The sequence below is a fragment of the Octopus bimaculoides genome, chromosome 9, assembly GCF_046866305.1.
Source record: "Octopus bimaculoides isolate indiv1 chromosome 9, ASM4686630v1, whole genome shotgun sequence".
Lineage (NCBI taxonomy): Eukaryota > Metazoa > Mollusca > Cephalopoda > Octopoda > Octopodidae > Octopus > Octopus bimaculoides.
In genome coordinates this window covers 98,175,764-98,198,865 of record NC_142936.1, presented here as the reverse complement: position 1 = coordinate 98,198,865, position 23,102 = coordinate 98,175,764, and the positions used below count along the sequence as shown (strand labels likewise).

Genomic DNA, 23,102 nt, shown 5'->3' with positions numbered 1-23,102 from the left:
ACCACAACAACCTTCAAATTATTTCCATCAGCTAAAGGGATGACAATGTGATGCAGAATTAAGTAATCTGTTCTCAAATGCAATAGAAAACCACCAAATTTTACAGACAAAACACACAAACAAGTCCCTCAAAAGCCAATAAAAGACACTCCATGTGATCCTTTTAACCTGCTAGGAAGGATAGCTAAATAGCCCTCAAGTCAGGCAAAACCATCTTCAAATTAAAGGAGAGGAAAGATAGACTAGACTGGATGATCCCAGATATGCTGAGATGGGATGGACAGAGGCTGAATGTCTTTGGTTATAGTTATACTTAATGAGAAATTATCTGGGACTAAGAAGGAGAGAGGGGAGAGAAGAGAGGGGGCAGTGACAATGAAGGGGGAAGAAGGAACATCAACACTACCCTGATATATCTGTGGACTAGTGTGTGTGTGTGTGTGTGTGTGTGTGTGTGTGTGTGTGTGTGTGTGTATGTATAATTTCATGTTTGTATCTGTGCTTACTGGTATATATACCTCACACACACACACACATAAATATACATGGCATATGGCTCAGTAGAGTGTCAGGCTCACAGTCATGAGGTAGTGAGTTCAATTCCCTGACTGGGTTGTGTGTTGTGTTCTTGAGCAAGACACTTTATTTCATGTTGCTTCAGTTCCCTCAGTTGTAGAAATGAGTTGCCAAGCTGTATCGGCCCCTTTGCCTTTCTCTGGGACAACATCGATTGCATGGAGAGGAGGGGTGCCCAGTATGCCTGGCCAACTGTTGGTCTTCCATAAACAGCCTTGCCTGGACTTGTGCCTTGGCAGGGAACTTTTTACGTGCAATCTTGTGGTCATTCATGACCGAAGGGTATCTTTTACCCTTTACCATTTTACATAGGCACACACATACGCATGCACACACACACACACACACACATAAAATAGGCCTCAACACACAGTCGACCTGAGGCAGGCACTTTTTCAAGATATGATACAATAGGATTGAACCGAAAGCCATCCAGTTACAAACAAAACTCCTGAACCACCTAACAAAGCCGGCATCCAGTCACAGAACACCGAACCAAAGACACATGCACCAAACAGCAAAAAAGAATTGTGCAGAGAGCCTTTTAATAATTCTTTCTAATTTTTGGCACAAGACCGGCAATTTTGAGGTGAAGTTGATTACATCAACCCCAACATTCAACTGGTACTTTTTTTTTTTTTAATCTGAAAAGGATGATAGGCAAAGTTAATCTCAATGGAATTTGAACTCAAAACATAAGAATTCCACTAAACATTTTGTCTGAGTTGTGAATGATTCTGCCATTTCACCACCTGAGGAACTGTTCCTAATAAAGATTATGATGATGATGATGATACCATCACAACAAAAGTCAACATTTCCATTCATTTTAATCAGGTCCAAAATAGTAACGAACAAGTCAGAGTAAATACAAATTAGTGGTTCACTGTTCGCAGTATTGTTTAGAAATGAAAATTATTCATCTAAATAATAGTATTTAAGATTCTCAAAAGTCATTCACAGTACACCACCGCCACTGCCACCACCACCACCGCTGCCACCGCCACCACCACCACTGCCACCGCCACCACCATTGCCACCAGCACAGCTAGAGGCAATAAGTGGCTCAGGAAATTCAGTTAGACAAAAGAATTAAACTTCTTAAATTGAAGTGAGACAACAACAACAGCAAGAGTAACAGCATAAGCAACAACAACAACAACAACAACAACAACGATGATGATGATGATGATGATGATGATGATGACGATGACACAGCAGCAAAAACAATGACAACAACAAGGAGATATATTTCTTCTTGAAATTGTTATTTCTTGAAAAATTTTCATTTTAAATTTTAATTTTTAAAAAAAAGGAAACTTTTTTTTGGTGATTAAAACTGAAAATTACTTCAATTCCTCAAAATTGACATTGATTACAAAAGTGAAAGTTTTCAATGAAATATTTTAGAAATGCTTAATTTTCTTCTTTCAATCAATTTGTTCTGATGGAAATCATGGTCAATAAAAGATATCATTGAAATTGTTCCAACGATCATTTAGAAATACTTCCTGGTTTCATTTCTTACAGATTGGTTAGAATGGTTAAAGAATTCAAAGTTAGTGTGGATGCAAAAGAAAAAAAAAACAAAAATCAAAATTCCACTAAAGAAAAGAAAAGAAATTCTTCCAAAAATTGATTTAAAAAAATTTTTGTTTCAATTATCTTAGATGCTTTTGCATAATGGTTCTACAGAAAAGAGGTGGGAAAAAATAACAAACAACAATAATAATAATAATAACAATCCTTTTTCTATCGGCAGAAGGCCTGAAATTTTGGGGGAGAGGCTAGTTGATTACATCACCCCTGGTACTTATTTCATTGATCTCAAAATTGTTTTGCGCAGCTTGATAGAACGTGGGTCTCTGTGGTTGCAAACTGAACTTGATCTCATGACCAAACATGCCATTGACAATCAAGGAAATAATTATCAGAGTGAGTATTCTCTTGAACAAATATCCTTCATTCAATTGCAACAGACCTGAGCTACTTGAAATTTGGTTTTCTTTCTTGGAATGTAGTTCCACTTGCTTTAACGACGTAGATCAAAGTTTTGGCAAAGTGAAACCTCTTCAGGTTTTCACTGATCTCTGAGAGTGAAAACATAAGTAATGTTCCTGAAGTCAAGCCAAACCTTCTTGTTAAAATTCGTTTTTTATTTTTTAGCTACAGATTCTTATGACATTCAGACCATATTCCATAAGTATCTACTTTCAATTGTTACAGAGAAAGAATATCAAGTGTTTTGCAACTTCCATTTTATTTCTTTCTGTGATCAAATCCTGCTGATGTCAGTTTTGCATTTCATACTCCTGGGGTTGAGAAAATATGTATCAATCAAATACTGCAGTCATGTAGATCAACAGACTCAACCCTACCCTCCCACCCAAACACACTCAAATAATTTAAGGCATTTGTTATAAATCAATAACAATTAAAACTTTATCAAATGTCGTTAGTATCTAATTACATTTTACATGACTTTCATAAACAGTCTTTCTAGGGACGGAAGCATCTCCATGCCTACTTATGCATATAATTTTTTACTTTATTGTAGGTTTTATTTTTTTTATTTTCTTATTTTTCTTCTTTACTCCCTGGCATTGATTTACTCCTAAATACATGAAGATAACCATTTATAACATTGCAACGGAATCTTGTCCCTTGCCATTCCTACCCAAGAGCTTAAATCCATGGCCACTAAGAACATGCTGTATTAGAACTGAGTGAAACAGGGTTTATTTAATGAGACACCCCTTTGTAAAAATCAGCTGATGAGACACTCCTACACAGAGGGGTGCACCACAACCATTTGTACAGTATTCCATCCACTGATGCAGGATGGGTCAAACCGATCGTAGTGAGAAATAAAGTTTCTTGTATATTCCATTTCCCATCTCTATCATTTGTTATACACTTGACAAACACTGAGGAATTCCTGAGGTAGATGCAGTGACAATTGTGTAAATACCATTGATTGCGTCAGGTAGCCATAGGTAGTGAACACACTTTAGCAGCTAACCACTAGGAAAATACCCAATACTTAAACAATAGCATGTCACCTGTGCCAGTGGAGCACTAACAGCACTGTCCGAGCGTGTTCATTGCCAGAGCAGCTGTCTGGCTTCCGTGCAAGTGGCCCATAAATACTAGCTTCATTCCTCTCTAACCTTCGCATGTCCTCTGCATACATACATATGTATGTATGTATGTATATGTGTATGTAAGTGTGTGTGTGTGTGCATCTCCTTGTCTTGATGTCACATGATAGCTGTAAATGAGTATCGCTGTCACGCAAGCAGTGGTCATTCAGTTCCAATCTTCTTCTTCTGAGGAAGAAATATGTTTGGGCTCTGGGAGGGATATTACCTTGCTTAGACAGGGAAGGCATCCTGCTATACAAAATGTACCTCAATCAACTCCATGCAACGCATGGAAGCATGGAAAAGTGGATGTTACAATGATGATGATAATGATTACGTTAGAAGTAATTACAGATGCTGGTTTGGTAGAACCACAGGAACAAAAAAGGAAAAATTACTTTGCAACATTCGTTCCAGTTCTTTATGTTCTCAGTTGAAATTCTAACAAAGTCAACCTCATTTTGCACCATTTGGGGTTCAATAAATAAAGTGTTAGTCAAGAACAGGGGTCAATGATACCAGCCGATCTGCCTTCCCCAAATTTCAGACTTTTCTGCTTATGTTTGGAACAATTATATAAATACCAGTCATGTACTGTATCAATTTAGTCAGCTTCAACCTGTCTCTACTCCCAGGAATCATAACCTCCACCCACAACCACCTGCCACCACCACCATCCCCAACATCACCACTAAAGTATTTTTTTACTGCTCTCTCTTCAGCAACAACCTCAACAACAAAAAGAGAAAAGAAAAGAAAAATCTTGGCTTTAGCTGCTAATCACCTATATTGACTCTTCCTAATAATCATGCCTTTCTGAAGATCCTGAAACTACGAAATGCAAGAAATAAATACAACAACAAATAGATAATAATTAAATGGAAACCATTTTAAATATTTTACAACAAATCTGATTCTATTCAACAAAACCTTTACATATTAAACAAGCAGCAATTTTCCAAATTTTTACATTTATTATCAAAATAAGCATTCAGCCCAACAAATTCAGTATATCTACTTTTAAAGTACCCCCCCTCCCACCATCCTATTTTCATATTCTTCACAGCTATTAAAAATAAAATAAAAATAAATTTTTCATGGATTTAAATATTTGTTTGTGTGAATTTAAAAATCAGATATTTCATATTATATTTGCGAACCTTGCAAATACTGTAATAGATATAAAAATAAACAAAAAGCAACTTTTTCTAGAAAAATCCACTGAATTTATATAGCAACAGAATCCTTACATTTCTCATTGAGAATGTACAATACATTTATATATTTATCTATTTCCATATTTATATCTTAAGACTGTTTATATGAGTTAATCATCACTGAATAACTTTAAATTAGCATGAAGCAATTCTCGCACCATCTTGTAACAAGTTTCTCAAAATTTTGCACTCAATTCATAAAAATATGGCCCTTGATAAGAGATTCTTTCGTTTCATTATTCATCAGATGCAGCACATATTTTACATCTATTTTAAATTCATATATGCATGTATACACATATATTTATATATAAGAATCTGTACATATATAAGTATTATACATACACACACACACATATATAGTGTGTGTGTACGTTATAGATATATATATAAAGATATATATGCATACAAATATACATACATACATACACACGAATATATAAATATACATAAAAATATGTGTGTGTATATATATGTGTGTGTGTGTGTATGTAAATATGTATACATGAATATATAATATACATAAATACATAATTACATACATGTGTATGTGTGTTTGTACATGTAAATATATACATACACACATACACATATGTGGATGAATGGATATTACTTTCTCTTTTAATAGTAATATATAATTTCATCATGCTGATATTAAAACAAGGAACCGCTGGTCTATAAAGTAGTAAAACCAGTCTATAAATACTTCACAGTGAGAAGACAATTAAATTATTTTTCTTTACATCTAAAAGCCGCCATAAATAGCTGACATCCAGCAATAACTATAAAAGAGGAAATAGGTGAACGACATGAAATGGCTTCGTTTTTACCTAAGCCAGAGGTTCTTGTCTCTGGGGTGCTCACGCAGAGGAAGAAGGCAAACACTACATTGTGAATCAGTGGAAGAAATGTGTCTACATGCAGCAGTGAATAAATTGCACTTCCTTCTTGGCTTACATACTCCCATGTGGGAATTGATTCTGGTTGATAAAAAGACATTCTTCCTATTGGTTACTTTCAACATTATTTTCATCCATTATCTTAACTCACCACCTCCACAACACCAGGCACACCTACTGATCTCAAGATCATTTCATGCAACAGCAGGCCTCTATCCCTAATCAATAAGCCTTTAAACAACTGAAAGGGATTAATAATTTCCATGGACCCACTCGATAATTATCTCCATTTTTGTAAAATTCTCTGCAGGTGAGGAATTTAGCTATAAAGTGATCCGAAAAGTTATAAAGCCTTTACCAACCTGTGTGTTCACTCTACTCCTCCTCTTTATTAGAATTTCTACAGCACAGTAGGTCCCCCACCTCCTTCATTTCTTTGAATGCAATGGCTTACTATATGACCAGCCTGCTCCTCACTTGAGTTCCTTGTGGCCCATGACATCTGGAGGCTGTCCCTTAAATGTTCACACATGCCCTCTTCCCTCTACTGAATCTGCTCTGCTCAAGTTTACCATTTCATAGAACTCTGTCCCTGTGTGATTATGGCTTGGGGGTCTTGTTGCTGCTTACACTCAAGTCCTGGTCACCAAATTTTCCAATAGCTGCAACCCTACTAATATATAAGCAGGTCAACTAGCCATAACTGCTAGGTTCCAACCAATCATCTCTAGTGTATTTAGCAAGTCCCACCAATTTTTTAAATCACATCTGCTTGTTCCTGAGTCCATTTTCTTCCCTCCATCTTGCCATAGGCTACAAACATCTGTAAAAGCCTCCATTAGTCTGGCATCTATTTTCTCTGCATCGTCCTGGGATTCTTTGTTTATCTCTCAGTGCAGAGCCAATACTGGTTGTTTTAAATAAAACAACATAAAACTTGCCACATTCAGAATCCTCTTCAGCTTCAAAATCACCCTCATCTTCCTCACTCATGCAACCACAGCTCCTTCACCATTAAATGACCCTAACGTTTCATGTCTCAATCTTAATTGATATTCTCTCCAGTTATGAACTAAAATGGCTTGTTGTGGGAATAAGTTTCTAAATCTTCCCCTCACATTCTTTTCTCTCTCAAAAACCATAATAATTTGGCAAAATAATGTTAAAACCATGAGTCTTAAGATACCAAGTCTCTGGGGCACGTGCAGAGGAAGGCCCTGGATTCCATCAGAAGCAGGAAGAAGAAATGCGCATCTACCTGTGGTCATGGAGAAATAATGTTTCCCCCTTAAACTCCCACAAATGAAATGATTCCTCCCCATAAAATGGCATTCACCAATGCTGGGGTTCACCAATGACTTCCTCCTGATGTCACACTTTCTCCCACTATCCACAGCTCAGAACTTCTACTTCCTATTGATCTCCTCCTCTCCTCTTCCTACTACTACTACTACTACTACTACTATTACTGTCACTCCTTTGGTCACAATAACAGGGGTTCCAGTTGATCCGATCAACAGAACAACTTGCTCGTGAAATTAACGGGCAAGTGGCTGAGCACTCCACAGACACATGTACCCTTAACATAGTTCTGAAAGAGATTCAGCATGGCACAGAATGTGACAAGGCTAGGCCCCTTTGAACTACAGGAACAACTCATTTTTGCCTGCTGACTGGACTGGAGCAACATGAAATAAAGCGTCTTGCCCAAGGGTACAATGCACTGCTAGGGTTTGAACTCACAACTTTATGACTGTAAACCAAATAACCTAACCACTAAACTAAGTGAGTATTTTCATGGTTATATATATATATATATATATATACACACACACACACACGCACATATCACTCACACATAAATATATAATGTAATAATGCAGATAAGCCACCATCTGATATACATGTGTGTACATGTATCAACATCACATACAAGTAACATATACACTTTTTATGTATATCTGACAATAAACAACTGGAACTGTGCACAACAAAGACACACATGTCACTGTCATTATTGCTGCTATGATTTTATCAATGATTTTGTTGTAAAACAAATAAAAGGTTCAATAAAAAGAAATGCAGAAATACTGGAAATAATTCCATATACAAGAGCAATTTTCCAAATAAAATATTCACATAAACGCTGGCTTTCAACTTCTATCATGTTTAACAATATTTTGAGCTGAAAAGTGAGTTGTAAGCCAGTCAGACCACCTGCCTACCTATGCATGTATGTGTACATACATAAATATATACACATATGCCTGCCAATCTATCTATCTATCATTGTTAAAGATACTAGAAATGACGGCGATAATAACAGCAACATCATGAACAATTCACCTAATACTATCCTGGCCATTACCAGCACTACCTCATCTCTATCTCTCCAACTAACCATCATAGAACTGATAGCCGCAACTGCAGATCTGGGACAGACTGCCCGCTGCAAGCCCACTGCAGAAGATTCACCATCGTATACCAATGCACCGTTCACAACATAGTAAATAACTCCTAAAGTTACTACATTGGATCTACTACAATTTCCAAACAAAGATATTATGCACATTTATACTCATTTAAATATAAAGAGAATAGCAATCCCACATTTACTAGCCAGCCATGTACACCATCTAATTAAGAGGAAAATACAATATAGACTTTCTTGGAATATAATAGATTCTGGTATTCCAGATCAGGGACAGCACTCCATTTGTGGACTCTGCTTAAAAGAAGCCCTCAAACTTTTAGCCCATAACTCACCACAATTGCTTAACAAACACAACAAATCCTTCACAATGTGTAAACAAATTCTTCTGCATTTTAAAATTCTTCCATAAATCCACATGTAAATTCATCCCCACCCCACCATAAATAACACCCACTTGCAAACCTCCATCATCATTAACACACAGAACGGACACAAACACTAACTACTAGATTTCCTCTTTATCCCCTACAGACTAGAAGAATACCACTGGCACCTACTATTCTCTTTGTATCCCTTTCATTTTACTTTATTTTTTTTTTTTACGTTATCTTCCTCTACCTCCTCCTCCCTCTTATCTTCTTGGCTATCTTTGTACATCATATTCTTAGATACTATACATTTATATACCTTTCTCTATTTTTAACGCCAATCCTTAACTTACCCCCTCACTCTCTCTACCTCTCTGTTTATTTACTTTTCTTTCTTTTTACCACTTAATAGCCACCTCCACTACCATTCCATTACCACTTAATAACCACCTCCACTACCATTCCCATACTCTAGGATATCTCAGAAACAGCTGTAAGACTTTGAATTTTTTTTCCAATAATAGTAATGTATATGACTTGAGATGTTTGCCTTACCTTAATGTTTAACAATCACATTTCCACTATATCAGAAATGTGCAATGGCTCCATAACTACCATCTCGGCTATAAACTTGGAGCCCTAGTAATCCATTACAGCATTTACCTAGCATACCTAGTCATTTAGATCACCTGTGAACTAAACCCCCATATTTTGTATAAATGATCGATCTATCTATATACAAACATGCACACACATGCACATTCAGATATACACAGCCTATGAACCTTTCAGCTGACCCTCATACATCAAAAAACTTGCTACACATTGGTGTTTTAAAGAGGCACAAGGCAAACGTTTGCAAAGATAGGCTGCAAATGTGTGACTATGCAGGTAAAAATTTCATTAAACTATATAAAAAGTGAAACAGATAAAACTTGAATCGGGCCAAACTGGGCCGGAGAAAACACTTCGCAACAAAGAGATTTTTTTAATGCATATAAAAGAAAGGTATATTAAAGTCAAAACCTTTTTTGATTATATGAAAGAACTTACAATTAAACCTTGGGAGAGGCATTATGCCGGTAATAATACACGAAATACACATACGAAATATGAAAGAACTTACTTTAAACATAAAAACATGGACAGGTGTTGGCTACCAGCCAAACTTTAAAGAAAAATTCATTCATGAGGTGTTTTTTTTTTTCTTTCATTCTATTCATGTCTGTTCTCATCCATTTTAATTTCTATTTTAAGCTGCTTTAAATGTCTCTTATTCTTAAACACTTATTCTTAACCACTTTAGATTTAATCGACAAAGTAAGTTGAAAAGATGAATGCATTTGCAAAAGTCTTCGTTAATGTTTCTGAGTTGTTAAAAACTGAATTTGTTGCTTTTGGCTAATTCCCAAGGTCAAGTAGGGCTCAGGCCATTTACATTAGAGAAATACAATTGCATTATCTTTTATTTCAGTTATTAAACTGAGGCCATGCTGGGGCACCATCTTGAAGGGCTTAATCAAACAAATTGACCCCAGTATTTACACATTTTCTGTCCATGAAATTCACTCACAAATTATTAATCAACGCAGGGCTATAATATAAGAGACTTGCCTAAGATGCCAGTGCCATGGAACTGAATCTGAAACCAGGTGGTTGCATGAGTCTTCAAATATGCAAAACAACCATTTGTGTGCATGCACACATGAAGAGGCTTCTGCACAATTTCCATCAATCAAATTCCTCATGACAAATTTGTCAGCCTAGGGTTAGAGTCAAAGACACTCAAGATGCAGTGGATGGAATTGAACTGAAAACCACTAATTAAGAAGCAAATTTCTTAACCATACATCTATGCAGTCCTTAAATGTGCCAGTGTGTGTGTACACACATATATACACACACATGTATAACACTCACATATATAACACTCACACACACACATGTATAAAATTATGGAGTAATGTACAGTTAATATATGGGTGATTGGATATGAAATAATCAAATAGATTGAAAGCAAAAAAATCAATGTGATCCAGATAAATAGAAATGCAAGAAAAAAAGAAGATGAGAAATTATGAGAAGATTTAGAAGCAGGAGTGGGGAAGAGATGATCTTTTTTTTTTTTCATTTGTTTTGCCACCCCCACCTGCTCTATAAGCCAAACTCCATTTTTGATTAGATAGTCTTTGGCTGAAATGAAACGATGCAACAGCAGCAACAACAACAACAAAAGAGTGTTGATAATTTTGTTCCCATTTGGAATAGGTTCTTTGGTTGTCTGTGTTTGTTGTAGTTTTCTTCTCTTATTTCCTCACCAATATATATATATATATATTTGACTAAACTTCTTCCTATGTGTTGCTAGACGAACTGGCTACGACAAGTCATTAATTAGCTCTTGATTATTGGTTAGGGATGAGGATAACCAAACGAAATTAATATCATTCAAAAACAATTTCCGATAATAATTTTAGCTTAGCAGTGGCTTAGCTCCAGCCATCAAGCAAAAACTCAACTGTGCCCCCTATAATACTATGCTTATGTTGGGATTCCCCCCCCCTGTTCCTCACTTGACTCTTGACTTCGTTCAGAGATAAATCAGCAAATCAGAACCGAACAAATTAGGTGGTAAGGCCAGCTGAGAGGAAGGATAATCTTCTTAATTAGTAATATTTGCCATGCATTATTAATAATAGCTGTTAGTAAGCAAAATCGGATTGGAAAGGGTTAGGATGCTGACAGTGAATAAATGAGAAAGGAAAGAAGAGAGAAAGAGAGACACATCTCTAATTGAAACCAGCGATTCCAATACTGAAGATGAGACTGGCAATATGTTATTTCATTAGTTTTAGTCTTTGAACTGTGGCCATGCTGGAGCATTGCATTATCTATTAGATGAGACTGGATTGACACAATAAGTAACAGGCTAAGTATTGGTGTTCATATATCTACCTGTTCCCTACAACCATATCTGACCGATTGTGCTGACGACAGATTACTGTTTTTATTGGAGTATTATACCAGTATTCTTTATTTTTTTAAATGTGGATATTTTCTGGTTCCGCTGTGCCTTTTGTATGGTCATCAAGACAATTCCTTCCTGTCTTGATGACCATTCTCAACTGTCCTAGAAGCAACGTCAGGCCTCATACAAAGGTTATAATCTTGTAGGCATTGTTGAACAGTTACTGGTGATGAGTGATATCTTCCTCACTAATATGGTGCAATCTACAGTTTCTATCACAGCACAGGGGTTTAGAGGAATCCTTATCTCTTTTGTTGATCAGGTATTTAGCAGCAATCCCCTAATCTTAGAAAAGAAAGGCATAGTGCCTAGGTGAGATGTGATGTCCAAGAGAAGCTATTATTCCTATCAATGTTGCTGGTATTCTCTAACTTGATGGACATGCACCAATGCACACCTTTCTACTCGTATGATGAGTATTTTTCTCCCAATCAGCTGTAAACTCAGAGTACTTGTGCAGGAGTTCTTCATCTAATCTCAAGATGTTATTACTTTCAATGTTGAGTATACATGTGATCAACTCATTTCTCTCTTTATTTCCCCAGTCCTCAGTCAAATCGTCCAACCCATGCTAGCATGGAAAGCGGACGTTAAACGATGATGATGATGATGATGATGATGATGATTGGTTTGAAAGTGCTGACAAGGTGACATGCTGTAGCACTCAAAAGCCATCTGGACTGATCTATTTCATCACATCGATCCTCTTAGTGTTGCTGTGGATGAGGAAGTTACCAGTCATTGTCAGTTTAAGCAGAATGGGCTATTTGTCTTGAAGAAAATTCTAACTGGGCCCTACCGGCAAAATCATGCACTGTTTATTTTGATATGAGGTCACCATGTCATGCACACACGGTTGTGAGGCATGTGCCTGATGGACCCTCATCAGACAGGGAGTCATGACGAGTATACTGGGCCTTGTATATTTCTATCCAGCGTCACTTTGAGGGTGTGTGTTGCTCTCTCACTCAATAATAATAATCATGTTTTATTTCTTCATGATGATGATGATAATATGATGCATGTGGCCCAGCAGTTAGGGTGTTCAACTCATGATCATAATTGAGCAGCACATTGGGTTGCTCAGTAGAAAATGAGCACCAGCTGAGTGCTGGTGCAGCCCTCTCTTCCTGTAGCCATCGCATTTTGGTTTAATGACTGAGTCAAAAGGTGGGAGAGTCAAGACAGTGCCTGTGTCTGCTCAGGACAACATGGGCGCTTATAAGAATGAGTGGAAGTACAGCACATGCTACCAGGTCCTACACATTTGTAGCCAGTGGCTGACACTTTATCATTCTTCTTGTTATTAAGATGGTAAGCTTGTAGAATCATTAGCATGTCAAACAAAATGCTCAGCGGCATTTCTCTTGGCTCTTGCAGTGTTACTATGCATACGTGAGTGTGTGTAGAGAGAAAGTGACAGAGAAACAGGCACAGACATATATGCATGCGTTCTATGTGTACTTATTTCATTTCATTTTTCCAATTTCATTTCATTTTTCCAATTTCATTTCAAGTTTATTTCTGAAGTTTGCAAATAGCTGAGGTTTGTAAACAGTCAGAAAAGAGAAATAATGCATCCTGCCAAGAAAATACAGCAATAGTTTAGCCTTGGTCAGCCATACAGCGCTGTTATGACTTGGTCATCACTTGGCACTCTTTATGACTCAGTCCTCTTCTCTCTAGAAGTGGCATGGCTGTGTGTCTGCACGAGTGTAAACTGTTTGACAACACAAACATCAAGAATTCAATGCAATTGCAACAAGCTGCAGGTGTTTCATTTGCTTGAATCGCTGACATCAATCTATCGTCCTATGTTTGTGTCTTGGAGTATAAAACTTTCTAACTTTTGTCAAGGATTCACAATGATATGTTTTTGTTTGCACTAAAAAGGAAATGAGATGACACAATAGAAATATATTTTTTTTTGAAAAACAACACACAAAAAGAAAAATATCAAACATTGTATAACCATTAAATAGTATGAATTCAAACAGATGTATGAGAGTAAACATGCTGAGACAAAAAAAAAACAAAAGAGGTAATTGTCATCATCATCAGCAGCAGCAGCAACATCATCATCACTACTACCATTAAAGCCACCACTACCACCACCACCACCACCACCACCATCATCATCATGGTTCTATGGCCATCACTTCTATACTTAACTTTAATGTTCAATTTACAAATTTTCATTTAAATTTATTTTCTAATACTTAATTCAAATGTGCAAACGTAAAAAAAAATATCAGCAATTTTTTTTTCCTCTCTTATTCAGTGGAGGAGATAAAACTGGCTGTGCCCTTCTGAGGGCCTCAAAGAATGGTGAAAAGAAGGGGAGACTGATCCTCATATCTGAGATCTGGTCTGAATGATTGCCTCTAAGGCTACCAAAGAATTAGGTGATGATGTTAAACAGCATGGGAGATATCCTTTTGATATGAACCCTGCCTCACACCACCACTCCTCTGCTTCTGCACTAAAAACTTCCTGTTTTGATCAAAATTATAATCTTTCATTAAATTTGTATCTTCATTTATGTTCCAAACACCAGCTAAACAACAAAGTTATTTCAGTAAATTCTTCATTAATTTCAAAGCAAGTTTATTTGAAGAGAAATGGAGTAAAGAAGTAGTTTAAGCTTACAATGCGAGAAGAACCGAGAATGCAAAGAACCATATGAAATATCACCAGGAATCTGATTCAAAGCTCTAACAATTCCATGAATCCATGCCATGGAATGGTACTTTATTTTATTGTCCTTGAAGGGAAGGAAGACAAAATTGACCTTAGTGAATTTGAACTCAAGTTGCTAAAAGAGAGAAAAGGGAGAGAGAGAGAGAGTGATAGAGGCACTGAAAGAGGGAGAAGCACAGAAGAGGAGGACAGAGAGAGGGGAGAGTGAGAGAAGTGGAAAGAGAGAGATAGTCACAAAGATGACAACAGTTTTCGAGGATGCACCAACACCTGATGTGTTTATGAGATTCTCCGTTCTGTTGAGTCACCATTTTCCTCCTTTTATCTTTTATCAACTTGTAACTAACTCCAGTACAGACTTCCTAATATGACTAATCCCCAGAAACGTGATGTAGATAAATGACATTGTTCAGCAGAGAACCATAAATACATTACAGTATTTAATTTTGTACCTTCATGTTGTGAATTCAAATCTCAGAGGAGTCAAACTTTTGACTTTCATTCTTCTCGTGTTGATTAAATAAGCATCAATAACATATTGGAGTTGATTTAATCAATTATACTGCTCCACTATGATTATTGGCATTGTGTCTCACTAAGAAATCAATATACCTAGTCTCTGGAGATTGTTGTAAATATTGTAATTTATAAAGATCTAAATAACTGTCATTGAATTTGAATTTAAAACTGAATAAAGAATTAAACAAAACAAAAATGGTTGCAAGTCTTTGTAAATGGTTATATGTGTATATATATTAGATATTTACATATATATATTAGAGATTGTATATACATATATTTAATGAAATCTCTCTCTTTCTCTCTCTCTCTCTCTCTCTTTCTCTCTCTCTCTCTCTCTCTCTCAATGTATATATGTGTGTGTGTGTATATATATATATATATATGATGATATCCATAATATATACATATATATGTATATATCATACATGACATATACGTATATTATCCAAAATGTATAGTATTATATATCCATCACAGCTGGTGTATAAAACTATACATTTTGGATAATATACCCACTCTATTGTCGGATATACGAGTGCATTTCCCTGACTTATGATCTCTTAGACGACTCACACATGCATGTATGTATGTATATATATATATATATATATATATATATATATATATATATATATATATATATATATCATCATCATCATCATCATCATCATCGTTTAACGTCCGCTTTCCATGCTAGCATGGGTTGGACGATTTGACTGAGGACTGGTGAAACCGGATGGCAACACCAGGCTCCAGTCTGATTTGGCAGAGTTTCTACAGCTGGATGCCCTTCCTAACGCCAACCACTCAGAGAGTGTAGTGGGTGCTTTTACGTGTCACCCGCACGAAAACGGCCACGCTCGAAATGGTGTCTTTTATGTGCCACCCGCACAAGCCAGTCCAGGGGCACTGGCAACGATCTCGCTCGAAAATCCTACAGGAGCCAGTCAGGCGGTACTGGCAACGGCCACGCTCAAAATGGTGCATCTCATGTGCCACCCGCACAAGAACCAGTCCAGGGGCACTGGCAACGATCTTACTTGGCTTGCCGGGTCTTCTCACGCACAGCCCATTTCCAAAGGTCTCGGTCCGTAGTCATCGCCTCGGTGAGGCCCAATGTACGAAGGTCTTGCCTCACCACCTCAGCCCAGGTCTTCCTGGGCCTACCTCTTCCACGGGTTCCCTCAACTGTTAGGGTGTGGCACTTTTTCACGCAGCTATCCTCCTCCATTCTCACCACATGTCCATACCAGCGCAATCGTCTCTCTTGCACGCCACAACTGATGCTTCTAATGTTCAGCTTTTCTCTCAAGATACTTACACTCTGACGGGTATTCACATTGACATTACACATCCAACGGAGCATACTGGCTTCATTCCTTGCGAGCTTACGTATGTCCTCAGCAGTTACAGCCCATGTTTCACTGCCATGTAGCATGGTTGTTCGTACGCATGCGTCATACAGTCTGCCTTTTACTCTGAGTGAGAGTCCCTTTGTCGCCAGCAGGGGTAAGAGCTCTCTAAACTTTGCCCAGGCTATTCTTATTCTAGCAGCTACACTTTCAGCGCACCCACCCCCACTACTAACTTGGTCGCCCAGATAGCGGAAGCTATCGACTACCTCTAGTTTTTCACCCTGGAATGAGATAGAAGTTGTTTCCTGTTTGTTTGCAGTCTTTATTGCACCTGAACATCTGCCACAAACAAAAACTAACTTGCTAGTTAACCTGCCTTTGATGTTGCTGCACCTCTTATGTGTCCATAGCTTGCACCGGGTACATCTTATAGAGTTACTACCTACTCCTTTTCTACATACTGAGCAGGGCCATCTACCTGAAGGGGTTTGTGTTTTATCTACCTTCCTACTTATTAGGATTTTGGTTTTAGCTAGGTTGACTCTAAGGCCCTTCAATTCTAGACCTTGCTTCCACACCTGAAACTTCTCCTCTAGTTCTGATAGTGACTCCGCAATTAGGGCAAGGTCATCAGCATAGAGGAGCTCCCAGGGGCAACCTGTCTTGAACTCCTCTGTGATTGCCTGGAGGACTATGGTAAATAATAGGGGGCTGAGGACGGAACCTTGGTGGACCCCTACCTCTACCCGGAATTCATTGCTGTACTCATTTCCAACCCTCACCTTACTGGCCGCATCTCTGTACATGGCTCGCACAGCTCTCACTAGCCATTCTTCTATCCCAAGTTTCCTCATTGACCACCAGATAAGGGATCGGGGGACCCTGTCAAAGGCTTTCTCCATGTCAACGAAAGCCAGGTACAGAGGTTTATCCTTGGCTAGGTATTTCTCTTGCAACTGTCTCACTAGAAATAAGGCATCAGTAGTGCTTTTACCTGGCACGAACCCAAACTGCATCTCATCTAAATTGATTCGCTCCCTAATTAGTTGGGCTATGACCCTCTCTGTAACTTTCATAACCTGATCTAACAGCTTGATGCCTCTGTAATTATTTGTATCTAAAGCGTCCCCTTTACCTTTGTAGCAGTTGACTATGATGCTGCTACACCAGTCATAGGGTATGACTCCTTCGTGTATCACCTGGTTCGTAATACGGGTGACTAGGCTATAGCCAACACTGCCAGATATTTTGAGCATCTCTGCAGTGATTCCTGATGGGCCGGGGGCTTTCCCGGTCTTCATACTCTTAATTGCTTTATCTACCCTGGTACTATCAACTCGGATAGCTGGTCCCTCTATTGGGTCGACATAAGGCAGGCTCTCTTTCTCCCATTCATTCTCTTTATTAAGCAATCTATCGTAGTGGCATCTCCAGACCTCTTTCTTTGCATCCTCATTTAATGCAAGCGTACCATCATCCATGCGAACACATTTCTCTCCTACAACATCACTATTCTCTCTCCTACACTGTCTTGCAACCCGAAATACCTCGAGTCTTTGGTCCTCACGGCGCAGAACATTGGCAAATCTTTCCTTATCTGCTTCCCCTCTGGCTAAATAAACCTGTCGCCTAGCCTCCCTTCTGGCACATTGGTACAATTCCCTGCTACCACCGTTCTTCCAGTCCTTCCAAGCTTGTTTCTTTTGTCTAATAGCCCTGTCTACCTCCTTGTTCCACCACCACGTTACTCTGGGTTGGGAGGGGACCTTACACCACCCACAAATCTGGTCGGTGGCTTTCAACAGGTTGTCCCGCAGAAATCTCCAATTGTCTTCCACGTTGTATGATGCTATATCCCCTTCTATTTCGTTAAATGCTTCAAGTAACTTGTCTCTAAGTCTCTGTCCGTTTGCAGGGTCTTTAAGCTTCCACACCCTTCTTCTCCAAGCCTGTCTAATTCTGGGCACCCATTTTGCCTTGATCCCAAAGTCGCTAACTACTAATCTATGTTGTGGGGTACATTCTTCGCCAGGGTAGGTTTTGGCATTTATAAGCCGCCCTCTTTCCCTATTTCTGGCGAGGATGTAGTCGATTTGGCTAGAGTGTCTGCCGGAGCGGTAGGTGACTAGGTGACTGGCAGGTTTCCTGAAGTTGGTATTGCAGACTATAAGATTGGTTGCATCACAGAACTCCAGCAGTCTGGTTCCCTCCTCGTTGCGGGAACCGAAGCCATAGCCTCCATGTATGCCATGGAAGCCCCCAGCACGACGTCCGACATGACCGTTGAAGTCTCCAGCCACAAAGAGAAGGTCCCTGTCACTCGTCGACGAGGTAGTTTGCAAGAGGGTGTCATAGAATTGGTCTTTCAGACCATCTGGTAGCCCAGGTTGAGGTGCATAGGCTGAGATGACAGTAGCTAATCTATGATGAAGCACTAGTCTGATCTTAAGTACTCTGTCACTTACTCTAATGACCTCGATTACCTTATCCACCCATTTCTCCGCTAGAAGTATTCCTACGCCCCCGACCCCGTCAGTGTTCCCTGCCCAGAAAATCTTGTACCTGTGTTCTTTGCCTGTGAGGAACCTTGCAGAACCTCCTCTCCATCTTACTTCCTGGATGCAGCACATATCTACGCATCTCCGTTCAAGCATCTCAACAATTTCACCAGATCTACCTTTCAGCGTGCCGACGTTGAGAGTGCCAATCCTAACAGTATGGGTGTTGGGGGTGTGGGCCTGTAGCCTGGGAAGAGGAAAAGCAGTGTCGTGTACCTGAAAAGAAAACTTGCAATTGGAAGAATTCATAAGCAAAACATTACCTACAACCTGCAAACATTTCTCAACCTTAATGCGCTACCCAAAGGTAGGGGAGAGGATGGCCAAGGCCACTAGATGGGTTCCGGGAGACAGCCGAGGTTGACAGGATGACAAAGGGATGAACTTCCGGTGGAGGGGGCGGGATGACAGAGGAATGAACTTCCGGTGGAGGGGGTGGGATGACAGAGGAATGAACTTCCGGTGGAGGGGGTGGGATGACAGAGGAATGAACTTCCGGTGGAGGGGTGGGATGACAGAGGAATGAACTTCCGGTGGAGGGGGTGGGATGACAGAGGAATGAACTTCCGGTGGAGGGGTGGGATGACAGAGGAATGAACTTCCGGTGGAGGGGGCGGGATGACAGAGAAATGAACTTCCGGTGGAGGGGGTGGGATGGCAGAGGAATGAACTTCCGGTGGAGGGGGTGCGATGACAGAGGAATGAACTTCCGGTGGAGGGGGTGGGATGACAGAGGAATGAACTTCCGGTGGAGGGGGGGTGGCAGAGGAATGAACTTCCGGTGGAGGGGGTGGGATGACAGAGGAATGAACTTCCGGTGGAGGGGGTGGGATGGCAGAGGAATGAACTTCCGGTGGAGGGGGTGGGATGACAGAGGAATGAAACTTCCGGTGGAGGGGGTGGGATGACAGAGGAATGACAGACGAATGAACTTCCGGTGGAGGGGGTGGGAGGGCGGGTTACCGCCAGCGAGTAGAGAGGGCTCTTAATTGTAGATTTTAAATATTTGAGAGACAACAATGCATAAATCGTAATTTTTTTTAAAAAAGCAATGAATTCTGGGTGATTAGAATATATATATATATATATATATATATATATATATATACGAGGGTGAGTCAAAAAGAAATGCCATTTTGTTTAGGACAGGTATAATTACCAACACAGGAACATGTATCATACATCAAAATGAAGTTGGTCCTCTGTAGATCACATCCCTACTTCTCAACAAAGTTAGCATTTCTCTCAATAGCATTGTTCCACCTTCGAATAAGAGCATGTATTCCTGCCCCATAAAATTCTGTTGACTGTTCTTTGAGTCACTTCTTCACTACAATTTTCACTTCCTTGTCACTGGAACAATGTTTACCTCTCAAACCCTCTTTCGTGGCGCTGAAGAGATGATAGTCTGAAAGCGCTAAATCTGGTGAGTGTGGAGGTGGTGAAGAAGTAGCTCAAAGAACAGTCAACAGAATTTTACGGGGCAGGGATACATGCTCTCATTTGAAGGTGGAACATTGCTATTGAGAGAAAAGGTGACAGCAAAGATTATCAGGAGGGTTCTAAGCACTTGAAAGACTGCTGAAAACTTGTGGAGATCTAAGGTTACAGGTAGTAACCCGCTATCCACATAAACCCTGAATCAAACCAAATAATAATAATAATAATAATAATAATAATAATAATAATAATAATAATAATAATAATAATAATAATGATGATAATAATAATAATAATAATAATAATAATAATCCTACGTAAAATACTGTCTATGTGATCTCAAATTTTATCCTACATAAAATACTGTCTATGTGATCTCAAATTTTAAAACAAACGCAATATTCTTATGGTTTCTTAAACATTCTCTAGTACAAATCCAAATGTACAAATCCAAATATATGGTATGTACAAATCCAAATATATGGTACCCTAGGCATAACACCTACATGAACTTCTAACTTGTTGTCTCTTGAGGTCTCTGGGTGAGACTTGGATCCAACTTGTACAAATGCAAAACAAAAGTCAAACATAAAATAATAATAATAATAATAATAATAATAATAATAATAATAATAATAATAATAATAAAGAATTTGTTATTAATATTACAGCAATAATAATAAAAGTAACAAAAAAATTCCTTGATTAAACCGAATCTCTTTTAATGCTTGGATGGAGAATGGTTAATTGAACTTACCCCAGAGTATTACTGTTTCACATTTTAAGAAAACCACTGGAGAAAAGTGGTGGCTTAAGAGAGCAAAAACAAAGGATTAATTCTTCATTCTTCATTTTGTCTTCAATTTCATTCCTAACTGCACATCAAAAATATTCTTCATTTTTATTAATTAAAATGGACACAGTCTAATAGTTAATTAGTTTAGGCATCAAAAAGGCTGCAGGAAACATGGAGGGGAAAAAAAAGAAAAGAGATTTAACTTAGATTCCTAGTCTGGCCCCATTCATCTTAAAAGTGAGGAGGAGGAGGAGGGGAGGAGGAAGAGGAGGAATGAAAGAAAGAAAGAAAGAAAGAAAGAAAAAGAAAGTGATCTGAATTGGAAGCAGTTTATTTCATCAGCTAAAATATGAGAAAGAAGTAATGAAAATATCTCTTTCATAATTACCTTGCAATCTTTTAGTTGATTAAAAACTTTATACTTGCACAAAGCATGGAGGTATTCACTATACTTATGGAGAAACTTGTGTGTGACAAGTATTTTCTTTATATTTTATGTTTAGTAATAATGTTAATGTGATCTTTCAAAGCTCATTATTTATTTCTCAGAGAAAGAAAGGAAAAAAAAAAAAGTGGCAAAAATAAAAAAAATATAAAAAATAAAAAAAAAATAACAAAAAAGCTCTCTAAGGTATTCATACATACATACATATCTACACACACCACATATATCGACACTTATACACACACACACACACATTTATATACATGTATATACATACACACATATATATATTGATGTATGCTTTAAACCACAAATGAAGGCCAGAAATTTAATTTACTATTCTATGCGCATAAATGTCTATGTTACACACAAGTCTAGGTAGAGATGCATTTAAGTATCAGACAATTACATTTGAGCACATATATTTATGTCACACTGCATCATAAAGCAAAATTTAGACACATTTATGTGATGTGACCTCAGACAAATTTTCCAAGAATCAATACATACATTATAAAAGAATCTGAGTGTGCTATATGCGTGTGTGTGTGTGTGTATGCGAGTGTGTGTGTGTGCATGTGTGTGTGTGTGTGTGTGTGTGTTTGTGTGTGTGTGCATCACTAGATGTTCTAGTAAAACAATTTATATAGTTTTATGTATGTATGCATGCATGTATGTATGTATATATACCTTTCTCACTCTCTCTCTCTCAATATATACACACACACACTATATATATATGTGTGTGTACATATATTTTGAGAGTGAGAAAGAGGTACATACATACATGCATACACACATACACACATACATACACACATACATACACACATACACACATACATACATGCATACATACACACACACATACATACATACCATACATACCATACATACATACACACATACACACATACATACATACATACATACCATACATACATACCATACATACATACACACATACATACCATACATACACACATACATACACATACACACATACATACATACATACGCGCCATACATACATACACACATACATACATACATACCATACATACATACATACACACATGTACATACATACATACATACGTGCCATACATACATACACACATACATACATACACACATACATACATACATACCATACATACATACATACACACATATGTACATACATACATACATACGTGCCATACATACATACACACATACATACCATACATACATACATACACACATATGTACATACATACCATACATACATACATACATACACACATACATACATACATACCATACATACATACACACATACAGACACACATACATACATACATACATACATACACACATACATACCATACATACATACCATACATACATACATACCATACATACATACACACATACATACACACACACATACAATCAGTGCTAATTGAGGAATATTCGCTGTGATCACAGCCTCGATGCTGGTTCCAAAATGACTTTTTGATAATCTGAAAATATTCCCATATTGAAGACTGAAAATGATCAACATTTTCCCACTGGCAACGGTTTCTTCAAAGTCTCACCTCTCTGCTTTGATTCCATAATGTTTTAATGCAGCAGA

At 38.0% G+C, this 23,102-nt stretch overlaps 1 protein-coding gene across 1 annotated transcript in view; it reads right to left on the bottom strand.

The window, feature by feature from the left end:
- Positions 1-23,102, bottom strand: part of LOC106876489 (tRNA (guanine(6)-N(2))-methyltransferase THUMP3) — a 1,026,994-nt gene that overhangs the window by 343,212 nt on the left and 660,680 nt on the right. The gene's annotated exons all lie outside the window — the stretch shown is intronic.